A 21796-nucleotide genomic window follows, 5' to 3' on the forward strand; every position below is an offset into this window, starting at 1 on the left:
TTTTATGTTTGCTGTTTCCAAACAGGTGGGTATAAAGCAAATATTTGTATGTGAAACCTTTTCTTTCTTTAGTATCATATGTTTCACAAGAAGTGTGGGTCCCAGTATGTAATAAATATGGCTATTAAGACTCATAATTCAAGTAAACATAAATTATTTTTAAAAGACTCATAATTCACAGTCAAGAATGTTTCCACTGCCTGTTGAAACTACAGTCTATCTCTAGAATTCTTCTAGATTGTTAATAAAATGGATCATGAGTTACCAAGCCTGCTGAAAATAAATGCTTAAAACAGTTCTACTCTGTACTGTTACTAACTTCATGGATTTTAAAGCTCTCATCTGCTTATGCCAAGGATCAGCAATTCTAACAGACATACTGCAAGAGTCTGTCCTGCAGCTGACACCAAAAATGCTCATGAGTTACTATTACTGCAGTCAGGAAAACCCTGTTGGCAACAAACATCCATTGACCTAATGACCTGGACTATAAGTGAAGGTGCAAAATCCTTAAAGGATCAGACTCTACAGACGAAGTGACTTCGCCATGAGCAAATCGCTAAAGACTCTCGGAGTGTCACTGAATGATGAGTGGTTGGAAGGAAAGGGGGTTATTGTTCAAGCCCATAGACACTGCCAAAGATATTCCTTTTAATGTCTCAAACACAGGGGCAGAGAAAAAGTCAGGCTAATATTGTTGGAAAGGAGGGAGCTGATGGAAGTAGCTAGCATTGGTCAAACTCCAACACTTCAGGAGACTACTTTCTTTGGTGAAGGGTGCATTTAGAAATTACATGTATTCACTCCATAGTTATTCATCAAGGATTGGATCAGAATCTCAAGGGAATAATTCTAAACACACACGCCCAAGAGTTCCTCAATTTACTCAGTCAAAATCTACAGCGAACAGCCTAGGCTAATACATTTTAAAAATACGTTTTCCCAAATAACTGTGGTTCACCAGCAGAATATAGTTGAGGATTAGTGCAGCAACCACTCCAGTCTCATCTCTTACTCACACGGCCAATTCCTTCTCTTATGTAAAGGTTTGAATAAAAAAGAAAAGTGTAAGAGGCAAGAGTCATCAAAACTGCATTTTTTTTTAAATTTTCCTGGGTAAACAGTGGTAGAACAGGGACTAGTAAAACCAAAAGGCACCTGATCTCATTATTTATAAACCCCTTACTTCCTTCCCATCAAGACATTCTAGATGGGAGAGGAGAGTCTAGACTCTTACCTAAGTGGATGGTTCTGCCAGAATAGGGTAATATCAGGTAGTTATTTGCTCTTCTCTCTTAATTCCCACTTAATCACCACCTGTTCACTGTCAGTCTGTTTGGATCAGAGTCTTCTTAAAACTGGCACCTAGGCAAGTTTACAATTCACTCACACTCTTTTTCAAAATAACAACAATTATCCCTGAAAACTGAAAAGCATATAAGAAATATATTAACTGAAGGGAATAAAAAGCACAAAACAAAGTCTCGGGACTTCCATGGTGGCCCCGTGGCTGGGTCTCAGTGCTCCCAGGAAAGAGGGACTGGGTTCGACCCCTGGTCAGGAAACTAGATCCTACATGCTGAAACTAAGCCCAGCTCAGTCAAATAAATAAATATTAAAATAAATAAATCCTCCTCTTGGCATTTCCCAACTGTCAAAATTCCAGCTTGGCTTGCACTTTTCACTTGCTTGCTCCTTTTCTTTTCCTTTTACCCTCTTAAGACTTGGGCAATGAGAGAGAAACTGTGTTTATATAAACCATTTTTCATAAAATGGGAATTTGTGAACAGCAGCAAGATTTCTAATATGTTGTAAGATGCTTTCATTATGTTTGAATTTCAAGACAAAGTCTACTGAGGCAAATTTTGCTTTACTGTGTTATTTTAGACTGATTACCAAAAAAAAAAAAAAAACTTAAGTGGGAGAAAATATTTGGAAAATGTTTTACCTTTAACAAAAGTGCAGTGTTATCACGAATACCAGCCATAAACACATAAAGGAATGCTTTACTCTCTAATGCTTGAGAAATACCATGATTTCAAGTGAAATCATAGACAATTTGGTTCCTTCAAAATACTTTGACACAGCGAAGGCTGGACCTTCCAAAGACGAAAAACTGAGCCCACCTGTGAGAGTGGAGGGAGTTCCTGGTGGGGCTGCAGCTGCAGGACGTTACATGTGTCCTGGAGAAAGCAAGAAGGACGGCTTCGCCACCACCAGCTCCACATGCACAGCTGCAACCCCACCGAGCAGCTCCCCGGGGCTGAACGCAGGAGACCCCGAGGTGTACAACGCGAACCAAGCGGTCACCAACACAAGTGAACGCCCTTGCTGTGTGTCAAAAATTACCTGACCCTCTTGGCTGGATCTCAGAACCGGGGTCCTGGAGGGCTCAGGGCTCTAGTCCTGCTGCCTCCCAGGCCCACTCGCACTCACCCAGCTCCCCCTCATGGGCACTGGGTCTCCTTCCTCCTCGCACCCACCTCCAGGAGCACCCATTCCCTGAGGCCCTGGAAGCACCCACTCCTCACATCACTTCACTTACCCCAGGCCTTCATCATTTGTGGGCTCTGAGCCTACCACCCACTCTCCAGCACGTTCTGACAAGAAATCTTCCTTCTGGTATAGACAGCTGGCTGGGAGACAAAGCTTTGCCCTCTCTGTGGGCTCCAACATCTTTCCCCACCCTGCTGCAGAGGCTTTGGAGTTGTTTCCATGGTAACAGGGCTTGATGGACACTATTCAGTTTACCTATTTACATAGTTAGAAATAAAACACTTCTAGTTTAAAAAACTGCTTTGCAAATATTTTGTAAATAAAGTTAGTTGAGATATACCTTGTCCCTGGCTTCTATATTGGTGTCGCAGGAAAGCAGCTTTGCTGCAAGTGATATATTCTGGCAAAAGACAGCATAGTGGAGAGTGGTGTTCCCATTGACGTCTGTGACATTTGGGTCAGCACCATGCTCCAGCAGAAGAGTTGCACACTCCTCTTCTTGGCATTCTATGGCCTGTCAGTGTTGCACCAAGAAACAGAGTGTAAATTCTAGGAATTCAAAGTAAACGGTCCACAAGCTTCACCGGTTTGCTATATCTAAATGAGATGCATTCACTTTAGTCTCAGTAGTTAAATCACATTCACCTCGTGTGGACACGGTTCGCTGCCCCATACCTTCATCAGCACTGTTCTGTTTTCATTGTCACAGAGGTTAAACAGGCATTTTCTCTCCAGGAGCAGAGTTACCACCGCTGAATGGCCATTGGCACAGGCCAAGTGGAGGGCAGTCCTATGAAAGCAAGAGGAGTTTTCAGGAAACTGTAGTGTTACTGTTTCAAAACAAACAATTGTTCTTGTGATTGAAAACATTCAATAGCATGCTATTCTTATCACTCTAAAACAAATATTTCATTTCCTTCTGGAGAAAGAACATTATTTATTAGCATTAGCTCTTCTTAACATAGTAATGAAAGAACAATTTACTTGAATTGAATGACCATGACCTTGAAATTCAGCTCAACTTGGGTTTGAATTTGACTTTCACTGTGTCACTTAGCTGTCGCTCAGCCTCTCTGTGCCTCAATTTCCTCAACAACAAAATGGAGAGAGAGAGAAGTAGTTCTCTCACAGGACAGCACTGCAATGCTTAAATGAGATCCATGCAAAGAGTTTAGAACCATTCCTGGCACAGGTTACAGCTCAGTAACTGTTAGGTAATATAATCATACTTATTATTATTACTACTATTTCACAAGGACAACATCTCAATGAAGTCAAAGGATATCATATCTCCTTTGCAGATACATTTTGAGGATTAGAGACAACACTGTACTTCAATAATTCTAATACGTTCATTTTCTGACATTTTAATGTCTCTGACATTGGAACAAAATGTATAATTCACAATGTCTGTACAACTATAATTGGTAGCATTTTGTTTGCTCATTTCTCATTTTTCCTGTTGATCTAATTACCATAAGGTCTTTTTGTCTAAGGTTTCTTCTTTTTAATTAAAATATAGATGATGCATATTACATATTATTATATATTACAGGTACACAACATAGTGATTCACAATTTTTATAAGTCATACTCCATTTAAAGTTATTATATGACATTTGCTATATTCCCCATGTTGTACAATATATCCCAGTAGCTGGCAGGATTTTAGTTCCCCCACCAGGTATTGAACCCTGGGCCCACAGCAGCGGATCTTAACCACTGGATGACCAAGGAACTCCCTAGATTCCCTTGACTTCTGAAAAGGCTGAAAGTTGTCAGAAAATATCAATCCTCAAAAAAAAAATTCTTAAAAAAAATTGAAAGTGAGAAATCATTTTTATCTGTGCCACATTCCTATTAGTGCCAAAAAGACAAGCCCTCTCTGCTAATCTGACTTGCCTATAGACAGCTTGATCTACAGAGAGTTTTAAATTGTTTGTGTTGTCAAAATGTTAAATCAACATCCAGATTTCTTTTCTTTTGTTTCTTTGTGTGTGTGTGTGTGTGTGCCAAAATCCAGGAAACTCCAGAATTCTTCCTTCTGAAATCATTCTTAGAAAGGTCTTTGGGGTGGGAGGGAGGCTCACAAGGAAGGGGATATATGTATACTTACAACTGATTTATGATGTTATACAGCAGAACACAACACAACATTGTAAAGCAATTATTCTCCAATTAAAAAAAAATTAAGGTTAAGAAACAGTAGAAATAGAAAAAAAACAGAAGGTCTCTGTCAGCAGATAAAAAATGTACAAATAGGAATCTGAGTTTTATTCTGATACATTTCTCACTGTGCATATTTGAAATGTTTGATACATACTCTACCTGAAACTTTTTGGTGAGATAAAAATTGAGTTACTTTTCTCTTTTACCAGGTTATTTCTCCACCATCTACACACAGTTTATCATTTCTCACAGAAAAGATCATCATTTTCAAGTTTTAAAGTTTTACATACATTTGGGTGTTTGGGCATTCTGTTCCATTTGTTTATCTATCTTTTCAGTCGTTAGTAAATGAACACTTTGTGGGCACTTATAGCACATTTTGATATCTAGAAGGGCAAATCTTCCTCTATTATACAAAACTTTTAATTTCATCACAACAATTAAAGACAGTATATGTAACCCCAAATCTTTAAAACCATGAAATGTTGATTTGCTTTAAATATAGAAAGACCATACATCCTAAGAAAATGCCTTCCTGTGCAAGGACACAGCCAGCTTCCAACTTCAAAGCTGTCTTCTAAGGTCCTTCATCAAAGAACACATATACCTAAATGTACACTGATATAAAATGGATATTGAATTTTATCTGAAGAATTTTTAATCCAGAAGTTGATTTGGCATGGGAATTATTTTGCTCACTATGCAGTTTTCTGTAATATATAACCTTATGGTATAAAAAATATATACATTAAAAATAAGATATTGACAACATCAGAAATCTCTCCACTGCCATGATCCACAATAGGCGATCCATGAAGAAGTGCTTTCATAAATCACATGAGAAAAAATGTGAGAGCCAGAAAGTTCAGAAGATTCCTTGAAGGCTATATAACTTGAGAGCTTTTACTCATGAGTACATCATGCTAACCCATGCAAATAAAAAGCAGGAGGAAGAAAGGAAAAACAGATGCTATTCATGCTTCATTTCATTTCTGTGATTACCGACATGCAGTTAAATGACTTCAAAACTATCAGTAAATCTCTATAAGAGGAATTATAAGTGGGTCAAAAACCAGCTAAGGCTTTTTGCTGCCTATAAAGTCTGCAGGGTGCTGGATCCCAGGAAGGTATCCAGGAACCTTGGAGGGGAAACACACAGGAGGGATCTCTGCCAGGCCCTTCCACCCCGCTTACCTCTTCATCTTGCCCCTGTCGTTCAGGCCATTTTTTCCAAACAACAGAACATGCTGCACTTTGGCTACGTTGCCCACAATGGCAGCTTTGTGGATCTTTCTGAGGTCTTTGTCTCGGATGTGGTACCTGGGCTGGAAGTTGATTCCATGACCACTGTCTCTCACCAGGTTGGTGGAGGAGCCAAAGGGCGACACACCCTTCTTACTCCCGAAGCCAAAAATCTTCATCGCAGAGCCTATGGACTCTAAACACACCTCACTTCTCCCTTGACTCTTCACAGTCCCCTAAACCCAACACGAGCACTACAGGTAAGCCACAGCTGTCCCGCCACAACCTCACAGCTGGGAAGCTCAACGGTTTGGAATCTTTCATCCCAGAATGATCGTTGCTAAGCAACACCTCTAAACACATTGCCCATGTGCACAGAGGCCTGGTGTGCCAGCCCAGTGCTCATATGCAAGAACTGTAAGTTCATTTCCTGAAAGAAACAAACAATGTCAATAAACCCTTACCTAAACTAAGAAGGAAAGAGAGGAAACTGAAATACAGAAATGTAAGTGACATTATAACTGTATAACTGTCAAAATAACTATAGTATCCAAAGCAATCTACAGATTCAGTGCAATTTCTATCAAATTACCAATGGCATTTTTCACACAACTGGAACAAAAAATTTTACAGTTGTGTATGGAAACAAAAGACCCCAAATAGACAAAGCAATCTTGAGAAAGAAAAGCAAGAGCCGAAAGAATCAGGTACCCTGACTGCAAACTACTCTGCAAGCTTCAGTAATCAAAACACAGTACTAGCAAAAAACAGAAATATACTGAATGATCAATGGGGCAAGACAGAAAGTCCAGAGAGAAACCTACGTATCTGTGGTCAATTAATCTAGGATAAAGGAGGCAAGACTATATACAAAGGAGAAAAGACAGGCCCTTCAATAAGTGGTCTGAGAAAACTCAACAGCTGCACATATAAGAAGGGAATTAGAACACTCCCTAACATCATACACAAAAATAAACTCAAAATGGACTAAACACCTAAATATAAGACAGGTCCTGTAAAACTCAGAGGAGAATATAGGCAGAACACACTCTGACATAAATTACAGCAGGATCTTTTTTCATCCACCTCTTAGAGTAATGAAAATAAAAACAGAAATAAGCAAATGGGATCTAATTAAACTTAAAAGCTTTTCCACAGTGCAGGAAATCATAAACAAGACAGACGAAAACCCACAGACTATTTGCAAATGATGCAATTGACAAGGGATTAATCTCCAACATATTCAAACAGCTCAAAGAGCTCAATATCAAAAACCAAACAACCTGATCAAAAAATGAGTATAAGATCTAAATACACATTTCTGTAAGGAACACCTACAGATGACCAAAAAGCACATGAGGGATGCTCAGAAAGGAAGCTCCCCATCACTAATTATAGAAATGCAGAAATACTATAATAAGGTATCATTTTACACCAATCAGAATAGCCACCATCAAAAAATATACAAACAATAAATGCTGGAGAGAGTGTGGAGAAAAGGGAACCCTTCTACACTGCTTATGGAATGCAACCAGGTACACCCACTGTAGAAAACTCTATAAAGTTTTCTATAAAAACTAAATGTAGAGTTGCCATATGATTCAGCAATCTCAGTCCTGGGCATATATCTGGAGAAAACAATAATTCAAAAAGGTACATGCACCCCAATGTTCACTGCAGAACTATTTACAATAGCCAAGATATTGAAGCAACCTAAGTGTCCATCAACAGAAAAATGGATAAAGAAGATGCAGTATACACACACACACACACACACACAATGAACATGGAATATTACTAGGCCATAAAAAGAAATAATAATGCCATTAGCAGCAACACAGATGGATCTCGAAATTGCAATCATAAGTGAAGTAACTCAGACAGAGAAAAACAAGTATCACATCACTTACATGTGGAATTTAATAAAAATAAGCTTATTTACACAACTCACAAGATCTCAAAATCAAATTATGGTTATGAAAGGGGAAACATGAGGGGAAAGACAAATTAGGAGATTGATATTAACATATATACACTATTTTCTAGTAGTCATGTATGGATATGGGAGTTGCACAATAAAGAAGGCTGACTGAAAAAGAATTAATGCTTTTGAACTGTGGTGTTGGGAGTAGACTCTCAAGAGTCCTTGGACTGCAAGGAGATTAAACCAGTCAATCCTAAAGGAAATCAATCCTGAATACTCATTGGAAGGACTGATGTTGAGGCTGAAGCTCCAGTACTTCAGCCACTTGATGTGAAGAGCTGACTCATCAGAAAAGACCCTCATGCTGGGAAAGATGGAAGCCAGGAGGAAAAAGGGGACAAGCGGGTTGGATAGCATCACCAACTCAATGGACATGAATTTGAGCTAACCCCACACGATAGTGGAGGACAGAGGAGTCTGGCGGGCTGCAGTCCATTGGTCACAGAGTCGGACACGACTGAGTGACTAACACTTTCACTTCGAATATGGAAAGCTTAACAGTGCTGGTTTTTAAATCGCTTAAGTTAGCTGCAGAGAAAATACATGGGATACTTAGATACTACTGTTTGCATCAAAAGTACTTAGATACTACTGTTTAAAAGTAGTATTAATACTACTTAAAAGTAGTATTTTTTAAATACCATATAAATTTTCATCGTACACATAAAAATATTTTCCTTTAGTAAAGATTTTCTCATCATGTTTAATGAGAAACAACTAAAATGTTATGAAAACAGTCCAGAAGGGAAATTTTTACTATTTATCTTTCAGATCATTTTTCTTCAAAATCTGTACATATTCTTGTGATGTTTTCAAAAGCAGGTCCTGAAACAGATTTGACCCATCTGTAGCTCCTAGGGGAGACAATCCATAGGACTCAGATTCAAATTCAGCAGCAGCTGGAAAGAAAAAGGATTACATTTTTTATCTAAAATACTTGAGTTAACTCAGTAAAAAAAAAAAAAAAAAAAAAAAAACCTGAGATATTTCTAAGTGCTCTGAAAAATGAAACATATCTATAAATGACAGAAAACAAAATACAAGATTACAATTATATAATCAGCCCACAGTCCCACATGTGGCTGAGTATTCTGGCTTTGTCATTCTTCATTCATTTACTCAATAATTATCTGCTAAGGTGCTGCGATAAACACTGGAATTACAAGATGAAGGTGACCCAGTCACCCTGAGTGTTGGAGATTACAAGTGAAATGACACAGAACAAGACATAAAAAAGACAGACAACACGCACACTCCGGCCGGAGGGACAGAACTGGGCAAAAAACTAATTGCCGTTTATTATAAAAGCCCCCTAGGCAGAATTCCAGACTGCATGATTAAGCCTTTTCAGCACAGCGCAGGTGCATACATGTTATCGTATAGCAAAGGGGAGTAAAATCCTAGTCTACAGCAGAGTCTGTACAAAGCCCTCTATTCCTTCTTTATCACAAGAAGGGAATGCTCCCTCGTTTGCAAGGGACCATTAAACTCAAGGCTGTGTCCAGACTCTTTGGCAGAACGCCTCGTTTGCAAGGACATCCAGCCCTAGCAAAGAGGCCTGTTTGCAGGCACATCTCTGCTACCTTAATAACCCTTCATCTCCCCCTTTTTTATTTGCTTTTATAAACTGTAGCATGGTCTGGATCTTCTCTGCTTTGCGCTTTAGTTGTTTCCCTTTCCGCCATCGCTGGAAGACTAGAAAAGCAACACAACATAAAAGTAATATAAACACAGTGTTCCCAAAAGTAGTCCCAATTAGTGAGGATACGTGCCCTAATGGATTTAAGTTATTCATTCCCTCTTGAAGACTTTTCAGCAAATTAGACCCCATAATGTCAGATAAAGTCCTGCTAAAAGTAGACAAAATTTGTCGTTCCAGGTCCATAATCTCCATAGTGAGATTTTGATGCCCAGTCAAGGATCGTTTTACTTTATCCCATCCTTCACTCATGTTAAATGGTACAGGTGTTATACAAAACTGAGAAGAATTTCAATCACATTTCAACACACTTCGTGTAGATAAAACAGCCAATTGATCTCCAAGCCAGGAAACGGTGTGTTGAAGACTGAGCACATCGGTAGCAAGTTGGGCATCCAAATCTCGCTGTTGTTGCCATAACAAATGAGAGTCTTTATGCCAGTCCCAAATAAAATCAGTTGTTTGCGTTCCTTGGTGTAACGCAAGACCTGCTACTGCTGCTGTTGCAGTTACTGACGCGACTGCTAGAATCGAAGCAATGACCACACCAAGCATACCTCGAGATCGGTGTAGCAAAGTCTGTACAGCGGTTACTAGATGAGAAACAGCAAAAGAATCTGACCATGGCAGAGTCAGATTTATAGGTAACCATACTTCTGTCCAAGCTTTAACAATTACTAGCGAGAAGTTGGAATTATAGGCTGGTCTTTCAAATTCTTCCCACCAAGACTGATTTACACATTAAGTTAGATTACAATAGTCACATGACACAGACACCACAGTATCATTCCAGGTCCAATTCCCATATAACAATGCAAAAGGATATTTTACACATGCCATTGCAGAATAAGATTTATTAACATGTAAATTAACATGGAATGGACCCGAAGAGTCACCACTGTCCAAAGCATAGTTTCCTGACCAGATAGTGAGGTTACCAGAAACCACCCATAGTTTCCAAATATCTCCTTGAATGTGCGGATATCCTTGCAATTGTAATTGAGGAGGGACAAGTGCAAATTGCTGCCATTTAACTGTTTCATTATCATCGCCCATCAAAGTGCTATTTGCACAATGCCACCTAAAAGATTTATTTGACCATTTTTCTAAGAATTGCCCATGATCTGGACTCCAATCTACAATGATGGCCCCAGAATAATTCATGACTTTAAAGGGTCGATGACCTCGGCAATGTTCCCACTCCAAAGATTCTAGAGAAGGAACAAAAAAGTTAACAGGACATAGCGACATGTGTTTTCCATTATGAATATCTATCAGTTCTGTCGAGGTGCTAAATCCCCTGGTGGAAACAAGCACAGTAAAAGTAGCAAAATGGTAATTATTATATTTCACCCCCCATGTATTTATAAGAATGATGAGAATGTTCCTTGGTGGACAGATAAAAGGGGTGTCCCCCTATACATAAAGGAATACCTTCTACTGCAATGGTCAAATTACTAATATTATATTGTTGTTTATGATGAGATAGTTGTTCTATTCCCCCGCAAGCTAGCGGGGGAAAGAAGGCAGTCTCATTAGTACATACCTGCACTTCTGGTTCCCCCCAGGAAACTGCTCTTACTAATGGGGGATTTAGGTATATATGCCCAATATGTATGATTACTTGCCGATACACCGATTACCTGACATGTCACCACCGCCATCATGGCAAGCAAAAGACTGGTAGGATTCAGAGGTTGCCCCGCCTTCATTAACGTCTTCTCTGTTTCCTGGGTCAACCTCTTCATTTGACCCCATGGAGGAGGTGTTGCATCCCTTGTACGGGAAGTAAGGCTTCTCTGTATAGTAAGCTCTTCGAATTTTTGAACAAGGGGATCAGCCATTGTTGATTTTGATCAATCTTGCTGGGGTCCAAAACCTGTAATTATCAACAGAAATGAAAGCATACCCTCGTCCCAAATATATTAATGATGCTGGGATCCAAGCTTTCTCTTTATCTTTATACCAAATAGGCATATTCAAGATCTTCTTATCCTCTTCTTTCCCTTGAAAATGCAACTCTGCTGCTGATAGATTTCCCTTGCTCCAAACATTCAAAAAATTTAGGGTAAGTAAGGTTTTATTCAGAATGTCTTTAGGTTTCATAAATCTCTCTTGTTCCCCCTTTTTTATTTTTTCAAGATAATCATGCAAGCTATGATTAGCTCTTTCCATGATAGCTTGCCCTTGACTATTATAAGGAATACAAAAAGTATGAGTTATATGGTATTGAGATAAAAAGTGAGCTAATTTTGCGGATTGGTAAGCAGGTGCAGTTTTCAAATCAATTGGTAATCCCATAACTGCAAAACAAGATAACAAATGAGTAATAACAGCATCAGCCTTTTCAGAATGTAATGCAGTGGCCCATTGAAAATGTGTGCAATTATCTATAGTATGATGCACACATTTTTGTTGTCCGAAGGAAGAAATGTAAATTACATCCATTTGCCATGTCTGATTTGCTTGTAGTCCTCTTATGTTGACACCTGGTGGGGTAAATGACAAAGCAAAGGGTGCACATATAGAACAAGAATGAACAATATTTTGAGCTTGTTTTCGAGTAATAGCATGAGATTTTTGTAACCCTTTGGAGTTGGTATGTTGTAAGAGATGTTCTTGTTTTGCTGCTTCTATAGGATAAAGTAAGACATCAATTGTAGCATTTCCGAATGATAAGGGTCCACGAAGGGCAGAATGTGCACAGATGTGAGTAAAGAAAATTAACTCTAAACGCTGCAAGAGCAACTGTTGTACTTGGTAAAACAATTTATCAATAACTGTTTTAAGAGTCAATGGAAGGGAGACATGGGGAAGCTGTAGGCAAGAGAGAACAGCATATTGAGAATCTGAAACAATGTTAATAGGAAGTTAGGGAAAATCTTGCAAAACTAAATAGATAGCCCACAATTCAGTGGGCTGTACAGAAGAAAATGAGTGGGGGAGAACCTTGGAATTTTCCAGGGTCCAATATCCAGCAGTATTTTTATTTGCATCTGTAAAAATAGTGGGTCCCTTTACTGGAACATCTGAAATCGGGGAATGAGATATCATAGTGTTAGTCCGGAGAAAATCAATTAATTTAGATGATGGATAATGATTAGAAAATGAACCAGGATATGAGGCAAGAGAAATTTGCCAGTTTTCATTAAATTTTAAACATCGAGATATTTGAGCAGTTATTAACTGAGTAACAATCTGGTGTGGTTCACATCCTGATAATTGTAAAATATGATGGTGACCCTTCTGTATAAGGAAGGCTAATTTATCCATATATATAGTCAATTTTTTGGAAAAACAGTTAGGTAAGAAAACCCATTCTATTAATCCTTTTTCTTGAGCAATTATACCAGATAGGGAGTAAGGGGTATGAAATATTACAAAAGAAATAGGTTGAGATGCATGTAAGTAAGTCGAAAAGCCATCATTTAGTCGTTGCTCAACAAATTGAAATTCCTGTAAAGCCAATGGGGTTAAGGTCCGGGGGGCTATCCAGAGCTGTATCTCCTTCTAAAGTAGAAAACAAATGTCGTAATTGATAAGTAGGAATCCCAAGTACCAGGCGTAGCCAATTAATATCTCCCAATAACTTTTGAAAATCATTTAAGGTTTTGAGATGGTCTCTTCTAATTTGCAACTTTTGGGGCCTAATTCTACGTTGTTCCAATATTGTCCCTAAATATGAAATAGGAAAGTCCTTTTGAATTTTTTCTGGGGCTATTTGCAAATTGTATAGTCTTAAAGCCTCCTGTACTTTTAAAAAGAATTCATCACGTTCAGCAATACTAGGAGCTGCCAATAGGAGATCATCCATATAATGATATAGAATATAATTGGGGTATTCTTGATGGAGGGATTGTAAAGAGCAAGCTACAAATTCTTGGCATAAGGTAGGACTATTTATCATTCCTTGTGGTAGGACTGTCCATTAATAATGCTTAACACGCTGAGCATGATTAAGAACAGGAACTGTAAAAGCAAATTTATCTCTATCTTTCAATTGTAGGGGAATGGTAAAAAAAAAAAAAAAAAAAAAAAAAAAAAAAAACAGTCTTTAAGATCTAACACCACTAAGGAACAATTCTGAGGAATAAGAGCTGGAGAGGGGAGTCCCAATTGCAAGGCTCCCATAGGTTCAATACATTTATTAACTTCTCGTAAATCAGTTAACATTCCCATTTTCTAGATTTCTTTTTTTAAAACAAAAACAGGAGAATTCCAGGGGGAGGTAGAGGGCTCTATATGACCAAGTTGGAGTTGTTCTTGTACTAATTATTCTAATGCCTTGAGCTTCATTTGTGGTAATGGCCATTGCTCAACCCATTTTGGAGTATTAGTTAACCATTTTAATGGGAGTGCTCGAGGAATTTGAGCAGTGGCTACTAGTTTTCCTATAGAATGGTTACAGAAGCCCCCAAAGGAGAGAGAAGATCTCTTCCCCATATATTAATAGGTATATTTACAATATAAAAGGTAACAAACACTTATCTTCCATTATGGAATTGACATTGTAAGGGATGGGTACTCTTCCAGACATCTGCAATGGAGCCCAATCCCATCAGCATTAAAGGGCTTTTTTCTTTTTCCCAATCTTGGGACCATTGTTGAGAAGAAATGGCTGAAACATCCATCCCTGTGTCTACTAGTCCTTCAAAGTTGTTTCCCTGTATAATCAAGGAGAGAACAGGGCGGGAATCTTTGACAAGCATTTCCCAAAATATATGTCACCCAGTACTTCCAAATCCTCCTGTTCGTTCATTAGGAATAGCCAAAAAGGGGTGATAAGGTAGGAGAAGTATTTGAGCAATATGTTCCCCAGCTAACAATGAAAGTGTGATAGAAGTAGAGACCATAATTAAAATTTCCCCAACATAATCAGAGTCTTTTACCCCAGAAAATATGGTTAAACCTCTCAAAGCTGCGCTGCTACGGCCTAATATCAAGCCAAAAGTGCCTTTAGGCAGTGGTCCAAATACGTTTGTTTTTAATTTATAAATGCCTTCCCCTGGTGACAAAAGAACATTATCAGCTAGTGGCAAATCAGCAGCAGCACTCCCTGAAATAGCAGACCGTAAGTTCAAAATCATCATCTGAGGTCCTTTTAACAGGGCATTGACTCGTAATGGTTGTTGGGAGGGAATAGGGTTGGGGCAGATGGGATGGGAGGAGGGCAAGGAGGATAAGTCCCCGGTATTGTTCCTGGGCCCCAAGGACTTAGGCCTGCAGGATAGTTTCCCAGTATTGGGCTGGCCATTTTGTCTGTTTTAGATCTGCATTCATTAGCCCAATGAAACCCCTTCCCGCACTGATGGCAAAGTCCAGGAGGAGTCTTATTCTTCCCAGCAAGAGATCTGTCTTTAGGAATTGCACCTTGATCAACTTTTAATTTCCAACACTCTCTTTTCATATGACCAGGTTTTCCACAATGAAAGCAGTTACCTCCTTTTGGTGGTCTCATAACTTTGGCCAAGGCTGTAGCAAAGACATTAGCCTGATGCTCAGTCCCTCCTATTCCCGAGCAGGCTCTGATATATTCAGCTATCGATGCACCCTGTCCCTTTAAAGGTCCCAGTATACGCTTGAGTTCAGGATTTGCATTTTCAAATGCTACAGTTTGTAATAATATCTCTGAAATCTCATTCCTCCCTACAGCCCGTTCCACAGCTACCCTCAATCTTGCTAGAAAATCAGTATATGGCTCATTGGGGCCTTGCATTGTTTTAACAAAGGAGGGCTGGGCATGGCCAGTAGGCACCACACGGCGCCATGCTCATAAAAAGACCTGGCAGACTTGTTGTAAGTCTTGGTCAGAGTACTGAGTCTGTTCTCTTAAAGCCCGATATTGGCCCTCTCCCATTAGCTTGTCCTCGAGAGGATCAGGGGGATTCTGTCTCTCATTAATCCGAGCCTGCTTTCTAGCTTCTTCTTCCCACCAGCTATGAAGTTGCAATCATTGAGAGCCCTCCAAGACAGCTTGGGCAATAGATTCCCAATCTAATGAAATGATTAATTTGCCTTTTCCCAATGATTCCAGCATAGCCAAAACAAAGGGAGATTGAGGACCGTACTGCACTACTGCAGTTTTAAGATCTTTAAAAAATTTATATTCCAAAGGAGCATATTGAATATTTATCACATTGCCATCCTGTTGTCTCTGGATGGGAAACAATTGTGGAGGGTCGATAAACCCACCACGGGGAGCAGACAAGTCATCATCATGAAGCATAGACAAAGGAAAGGAGAACCGATAATGTTCCCTGCCCACATCGGGCTAATTAACCACAGTGGGGAAAAGAGAAGCACAAGGAGGAGCAGAAGGTGTAGATTTTTTCTCCTCCGTATGGGATTTCCACCATTCCTGGAATTGATAGGTCATTTATTTAATCTCTTTGCCCTCCTCTGACAAAACCGAAGAAGCCTCCAAATCTGATTCTGAACTATCAGATGTTTCACCATTTACAGGAGGAGGCTCATTTGTATCCTTGCCTTCAGGCGATGCAGAGGCCCCACCAACGTCTGACACATCCTCATAAATTATTTTTCCCCTCCTTGAAGCATTAGATTTAGTTTCATTATCAGTAGAGAGCAAGGTCAAAGCCTGTGTTATAGCACTACAAAAAGTCCACAACTTCAAAGGGATCAAATTACCCTTCTGATGTTGCTTTCTCAATTCCTTTTGAATTATTTTCCATTCCTTCAAGTTTAACTGTAACTTAGTTTGATATTGAAACCAATGACAATATTGCTCCACCAAGGGGAAGAGCTCACTCAACCGACGAGTCGAGGCTTTAACGCCTATGGAGCGGAGAAGTCCTTGAACTAACTCCATGTATTGTGCCTGTAATGATGATGAGGAATTCCCCATGATTTTTTTTTGAAAGCTCCCCTCTGCTAGGGTGAGGAATTCCCCATAATTTTCCCGAAAGTTCCCCTGCTATGGATTTAAAATCCCCCCGGGGTTACTCACCCTTTCAGTTTCACTCGAGCCCCACGTTGGGCGCCAGATGTTGGAGATTACAAGTGAAATGACACAGAACAAGACACACAAAAGACAGACAACACGCACACTCCGGCCGGAGGAACAGAACTGGGCAAAAAACTAATTGCCGTTTATTATGAAAGCCCCCTAGGCAGAATTCCAGACTGCATGAATAAGCCTTTTCAGCACAGCGCAGGTGCATACATGTTATCGTATAGCAAAGGGGAGTAAAATCCTAGTCTACTGCAGAAACTGTACAAAGCCCTCTATTCCTTCTTTATCACAAGAAGGGAATGCTCCCTCGTTTGCAAGGGACCATTAAACTCAAGGCTGTGTCCAGACTCTTTGGCAGAACGCCTCGTTTGCAAGGACGTCCAGCCCTAGCAAAGAGGCCCGTTTGCAGGCACATCTCTGCTACCCTATTAACCCTTCACCTGAGAAATGATAATGCAATAAACTGCAAGAATAGATGAGCAGACAATCTCCATACAGAGTCATAAATACTAAGACAGGTATACAAGGTGGCACAAGAAACACTCAGAAGGGACAGCCGGCTTTGTGTCAGTACTGCCAGCTTTTTGGTGGAGGTGCTATGGAAGTAGCTACCTGAAGGACAGGAAAAAGTACAAGAGTCAGAGGGGAGAAGCACATACAAAGACCAGAGGTGAGGAAACGAATCTGTGGGATCCTATAGTCTGGCTGGTTAGATGCACAGCTAAGGGGCAGAGTAAGGTGGTAAAGAGATAAGGCCAACTACTTTGGAAGGACCCAAATTGATGCATGTGTTTGGAGCTTTTCCTGATGGCAAGAGGTAAACTAGTGACAAAGTCAATGACACGGAAATTATAAAGTCACCCACCAAGTGACAGCTATGCAAACATGACTGCTTGAGTCTGGGTGTTCTAGCCTTAACCACTACCAGACACTTGAGACGTTGATGAACTCCATGCTTTCTGAGAATGGTGTCAGGGTGCAGATGGGCAGTTCCACAGTGATGGCAGTAGTAGAGAAAGGATACAGCCAGAAATAAATAGAAATACAGAGACCTTTTGAGATTTTTTTTAAATTATGGAACATGATGAATAAATGAGGAAGAAGAATATTTTTCACTATGACTGCTTATGCTTTCACATTTTTCATTACCTATGTATAAGAAGTAAACATTTAACATAGCATCTGTTATCCAAACAATGGAAAGAGATGCCATTTATTATTTACAGTGTATTTCAGAAATCAATATCTAAATTTAATTCATACATTTTGGCAACATACCTTCTCTTAGTTCTCTAGTTATACTCCTGTCCAACTCCTGCCACATCTGAAATAAGTCAAATATTATTTATCTTTAAGTTAAGCAAGAGATATTATCATAGGAATGTTATATAGCTTACTAAATGTGACATTTAAATAATACTTTTATAGACTAGACCTAATTTGAAGATTACTTAAGTAGAAAAATAATCACATAAATAAAACAAAATGCATTCCTACTTATTCTGCTTATAAATAACAGAGAACCTATATATGGAACATTAATCTGGTAAAAAGTATGATAAATATCAGTCTATTGAGTACACATAATTTCAAAGAATTAGAGAATGACCCATGATCCTAGGAATGACCCACACGATTACTATCTTTTCCCCCTAACAGCTCCTGCCCTAAATACACCTTTATTTTTATTTCTAGGTGAGGATCCTGTTCAAATGGAGGCAGTAGTTTGAGTTGAATGGTATTAAGGAGAACACATCTGCAGTTTTCTTTAAACTTTTCCATTTAACAAAAACACAGGACCACTGGCCACTCCTTTGGCTAAAAGGCTTTATACTTTTCTCCGTTTTATATAATATGGTTCCACACAAAAGTTTTGTTTTGTTTTGTTTTTTAAGAAAGGTTTTTACTTTGGAAAAAAAAAAAACTTTTTTAAGGTATGAGAGTCATGATTTAGGCAAAGTTCATAATTCTACAAAAGAAGTAAAAAAACCAATTACTTTCTTACTGAGTCCAGAGTCCTATGCCAGCTACTTCCTCAGATTAAGAAAAACACATAGATTTTTAACTATAATGCAGAGAAAATGAATATGTAAAACCTTCTTACATAGTTCAATAATACTTGTGGTATGACATGACATAGTAGCTTTCTATTTACATCATGTTTTAAAGGCAAGAACAAGAATAAGTTATTGTTAAAGTCCTAAAAGTCGCAGTCAGGTGATACAATTAATTTATAAAGCATAAATCAGGGAACTTGAAGGAGAAAAGTTTCAAGGTGAGGACTTGTACTCCTACCCTCCTTATGAGAGGTGAGGAGATTTATCTAATGGCTGAGTTTTGGGAGAGTGCTTGCTTGGCTCCAAATCTCTACTTTGACAAGATGTATGCGCCTACAGCACCATGAACTTGGGTGTGCAGTAGGCAGCCTGTGTCTGGGACGAGGGTCAAGCATTTGCTTCCTCCTCTTAGGCCTGTGTAGGCAAGTGTCTGACTTGGGATGAAGTGTTCGGAGGCCCGTTGTGACCGCACAGCTAAAGCACGTCCTCCAGGTTCACAGCTCTCAAGTACTAAGACCCAATGTAGATGCAGTGCTGTGAAAGAAACCTTAATTGCTCTCCTATTATGGCAAGAAACCAAATGAGAAAACAGGTTGAGACTGCATTTAACAAGGGCTACTTTTCCATGCATCACAAACATCAGGAAAACACCATTAAAACTGTAAATCTGTGTGCACTGACTAAAATGGATATTTTAAACACAATGATTGAACAATGAAAACTGGTTGCAATTTCAAGACTCCCCATCATTGCTATCTTAGATACCATTTATCCAGGTGATGTCAAGATACAGATAAAGTGAGCTTCATTTATAATATTTAAATGTTTGAATTAAGTACATATCTAGAAATATTCTACAAATGCTCAGCAATATTGTCTTTTTAAATTTTAAATTAAAATGCTATAGGTAAAATAGCAATTAAAGAAAATGACAAAAAATGGCATTTTTGTAAGAAATGACAAAATTTATGTAAGAAAATGACAAAAAATGTTAAGCTAAAACTAGAAATTAATGTTTTAGTTTAGTATTATAAGTTTATTTAATTCAAAGAAAAGATTTATCTAGGCTTCCTTTAAACAAAAAGCATCCATATGTGGTTAGTGTTTAGATGCAGTGATTCACTTATGCTTAGAGGTAGAAAAACTTCATTGGGTACAGCAGAGCTTGGTAATGATTATGAACCATTGCCAACTGAAATCAATTAGAAAGGAAGTGAAACATCTGAAAGAATACTTTTGGGTACTAGGCAATAAGATTTCATTCCTAAAATAGAATTTAAACACAGCTTTTCAAGAAATTTAATAATTTAGTAAGTATCTCTAAAAATCAAGAACTTTGGGACAAAATAATCATAAAATTTCTGTCTCCTTTATTAGCACAGCTAATTATGACTTTTACTTAGTGTGCATTAAGTCAAATAAACAACTCAGAAGTTCACCAAATTAAAAACAAGGATCATTCATATCAGAAATCTGAAACCCAGTGGAAAAAAGATAATAGAAATAACCTTGGTCAAGTAAGTCTCCATGCTGTTACTCAAAGGGCGTGGAATTGAGGTAGGAAACCCTATGTTTGCTCTTAGAGTAAGATTTCCGTTGGGCACTAGAGGATTATTGAAATTTCCAACACAAGGGGGCTCCAGAACTGGCCTCGTGCTTAGAGTGCCGAGTAAAGATTTGTTCTGCTCTTTCTTCACCTCAAGCTTGGTGCTGATCACTGCCAGCCTCTCATGAGTCCTGAGGAAGATGGAAAACACCAGCTTCATGATTTGCATTTTTAAAGCTGCCATATAGTAAATGGAATTCCCAATAAACTGTTTGAACACTGAAAACACAGAGCAGACCTACTGTAAACAATGATAGTTGTATCCTTGCTCTAAAGAAGTACACATGTGTTTAGGGCTCTTCAAGTAGCAAGTCACAGTTGGGAGAGGAGAGAAAGGGCATCAGAGAAAAAGGGAGGTGGCCTCACAGTGACACCTGCTGCCCTCTGGGACACACCTACCTCCAGGAAACAGTTCAGGGTTGAAGAAACACTGCATCCCACAAAGCCACATTCAAGCATTTGCTTTCACCACCCTTGTATACAGGTTTCACTAATGACCTCAGAGAAACTAAGCTTTTGGCTCTGAGGAGTCATCTAGAGTCACAATCTAGAGAGGAGGACAAAAAAGTCAATGGGTGATTGAAAAGAGCTAAACCAGCCCCAGGAACAATTACAAGCATCCCCTGCTTTTCCAAAGTTCACTTTATGTTACTTCACTTCTAGGAAAGGCCTACGTCAGCATCTGTTTTAGAAAAAAAAAAAATTTTTTTTTAAGAGACTTTTTGATTTATAAAAAGGTTCAGTGTACGTTTTACAGTGAGAGGCATCACGCTCCCCAAGCAGGGAGACTGGCCCCACTGAGCTCCTTCCCTGGAAGCCACACCCCACATCTCAGTGTCAAGTCACCACAACCCTGAACCCTATTTGTGAGCACCTGTGCTTCACTTGTGCATATTCACTTTAGGCTTCAACTAGCAGAACGTGCCCTCGGGTACCTGCTTCTTTGCTGTATGCTGCTTTGGCTTATGAAAGGCTTCCTAGGAGTGTTCTGCTTTCAGACAGTGGGGAAACCTGGACTAGGCACTGGAGGTGGGACCTGCCCTTTCCATCCTCGACACCCCGCCTCAGTCAGGTCACCATACTATTTCTAGCCACTCTGTGAATTATCCTACCTTTCACCCCTGTGGTAATTGCCCCCAATTTCACAAGCATGCCTTTATGCAGTGTGCTGCTGCTGCTAAATCACTTCAGTCGTTTCCGATTCTGTGGTAAAACTTAAAAGTACACAGTATTAATAGTTTGTCTTAGGGCGCCCTCTAGCAGTGACCATCTAGTTAGCTTTCACTTCCTACTAATCTCAGGAACTGCGCTCTATAAAAATTAGGCTTTAGAGACAAATTGACGAACTAAATTTACTTTCTGTGATTTTATGTTTTGACTTACTTGTCTAGTTTACCTTCCAATCACTTTCTAACTTCTAGTTCTACTAGGCAGAGTTGCTTATATTTTTCCAACTCTGCTTTATGAGAATCTTCTTGCAAAGTTTTCACCTCGGAGAGTTCAGATTCCAAGTCTTTAATTCTGAGTTCCATCTGACTTCTTATGGAAGCATTACCCTTCTCTTGTAACT

At 39.1% G+C, this 21796-nt stretch overlaps 1 pseudogene; it reads right to left on the reverse strand.

The window, feature by feature from the left end:
* The window catches only part of LOC128046471 (ankyrin repeat domain-containing protein 26-like), a 73711-nt pseudogene extending 67625 nt beyond the window's left edge, over positions 1-6086 (reverse strand).
* Positions 6087-21796: the final 15710 nt, after the last annotated feature.

This window comes from Budorcas taxicolor, chromosome 4, assembly GCF_023091745.1.
Source record: "Budorcas taxicolor isolate Tak-1 chromosome 4, Takin1.1, whole genome shotgun sequence".
Classification (NCBI taxonomy): Eukaryota; Metazoa; Chordata; class Mammalia; order Artiodactyla; family Bovidae; genus Budorcas; species Budorcas taxicolor.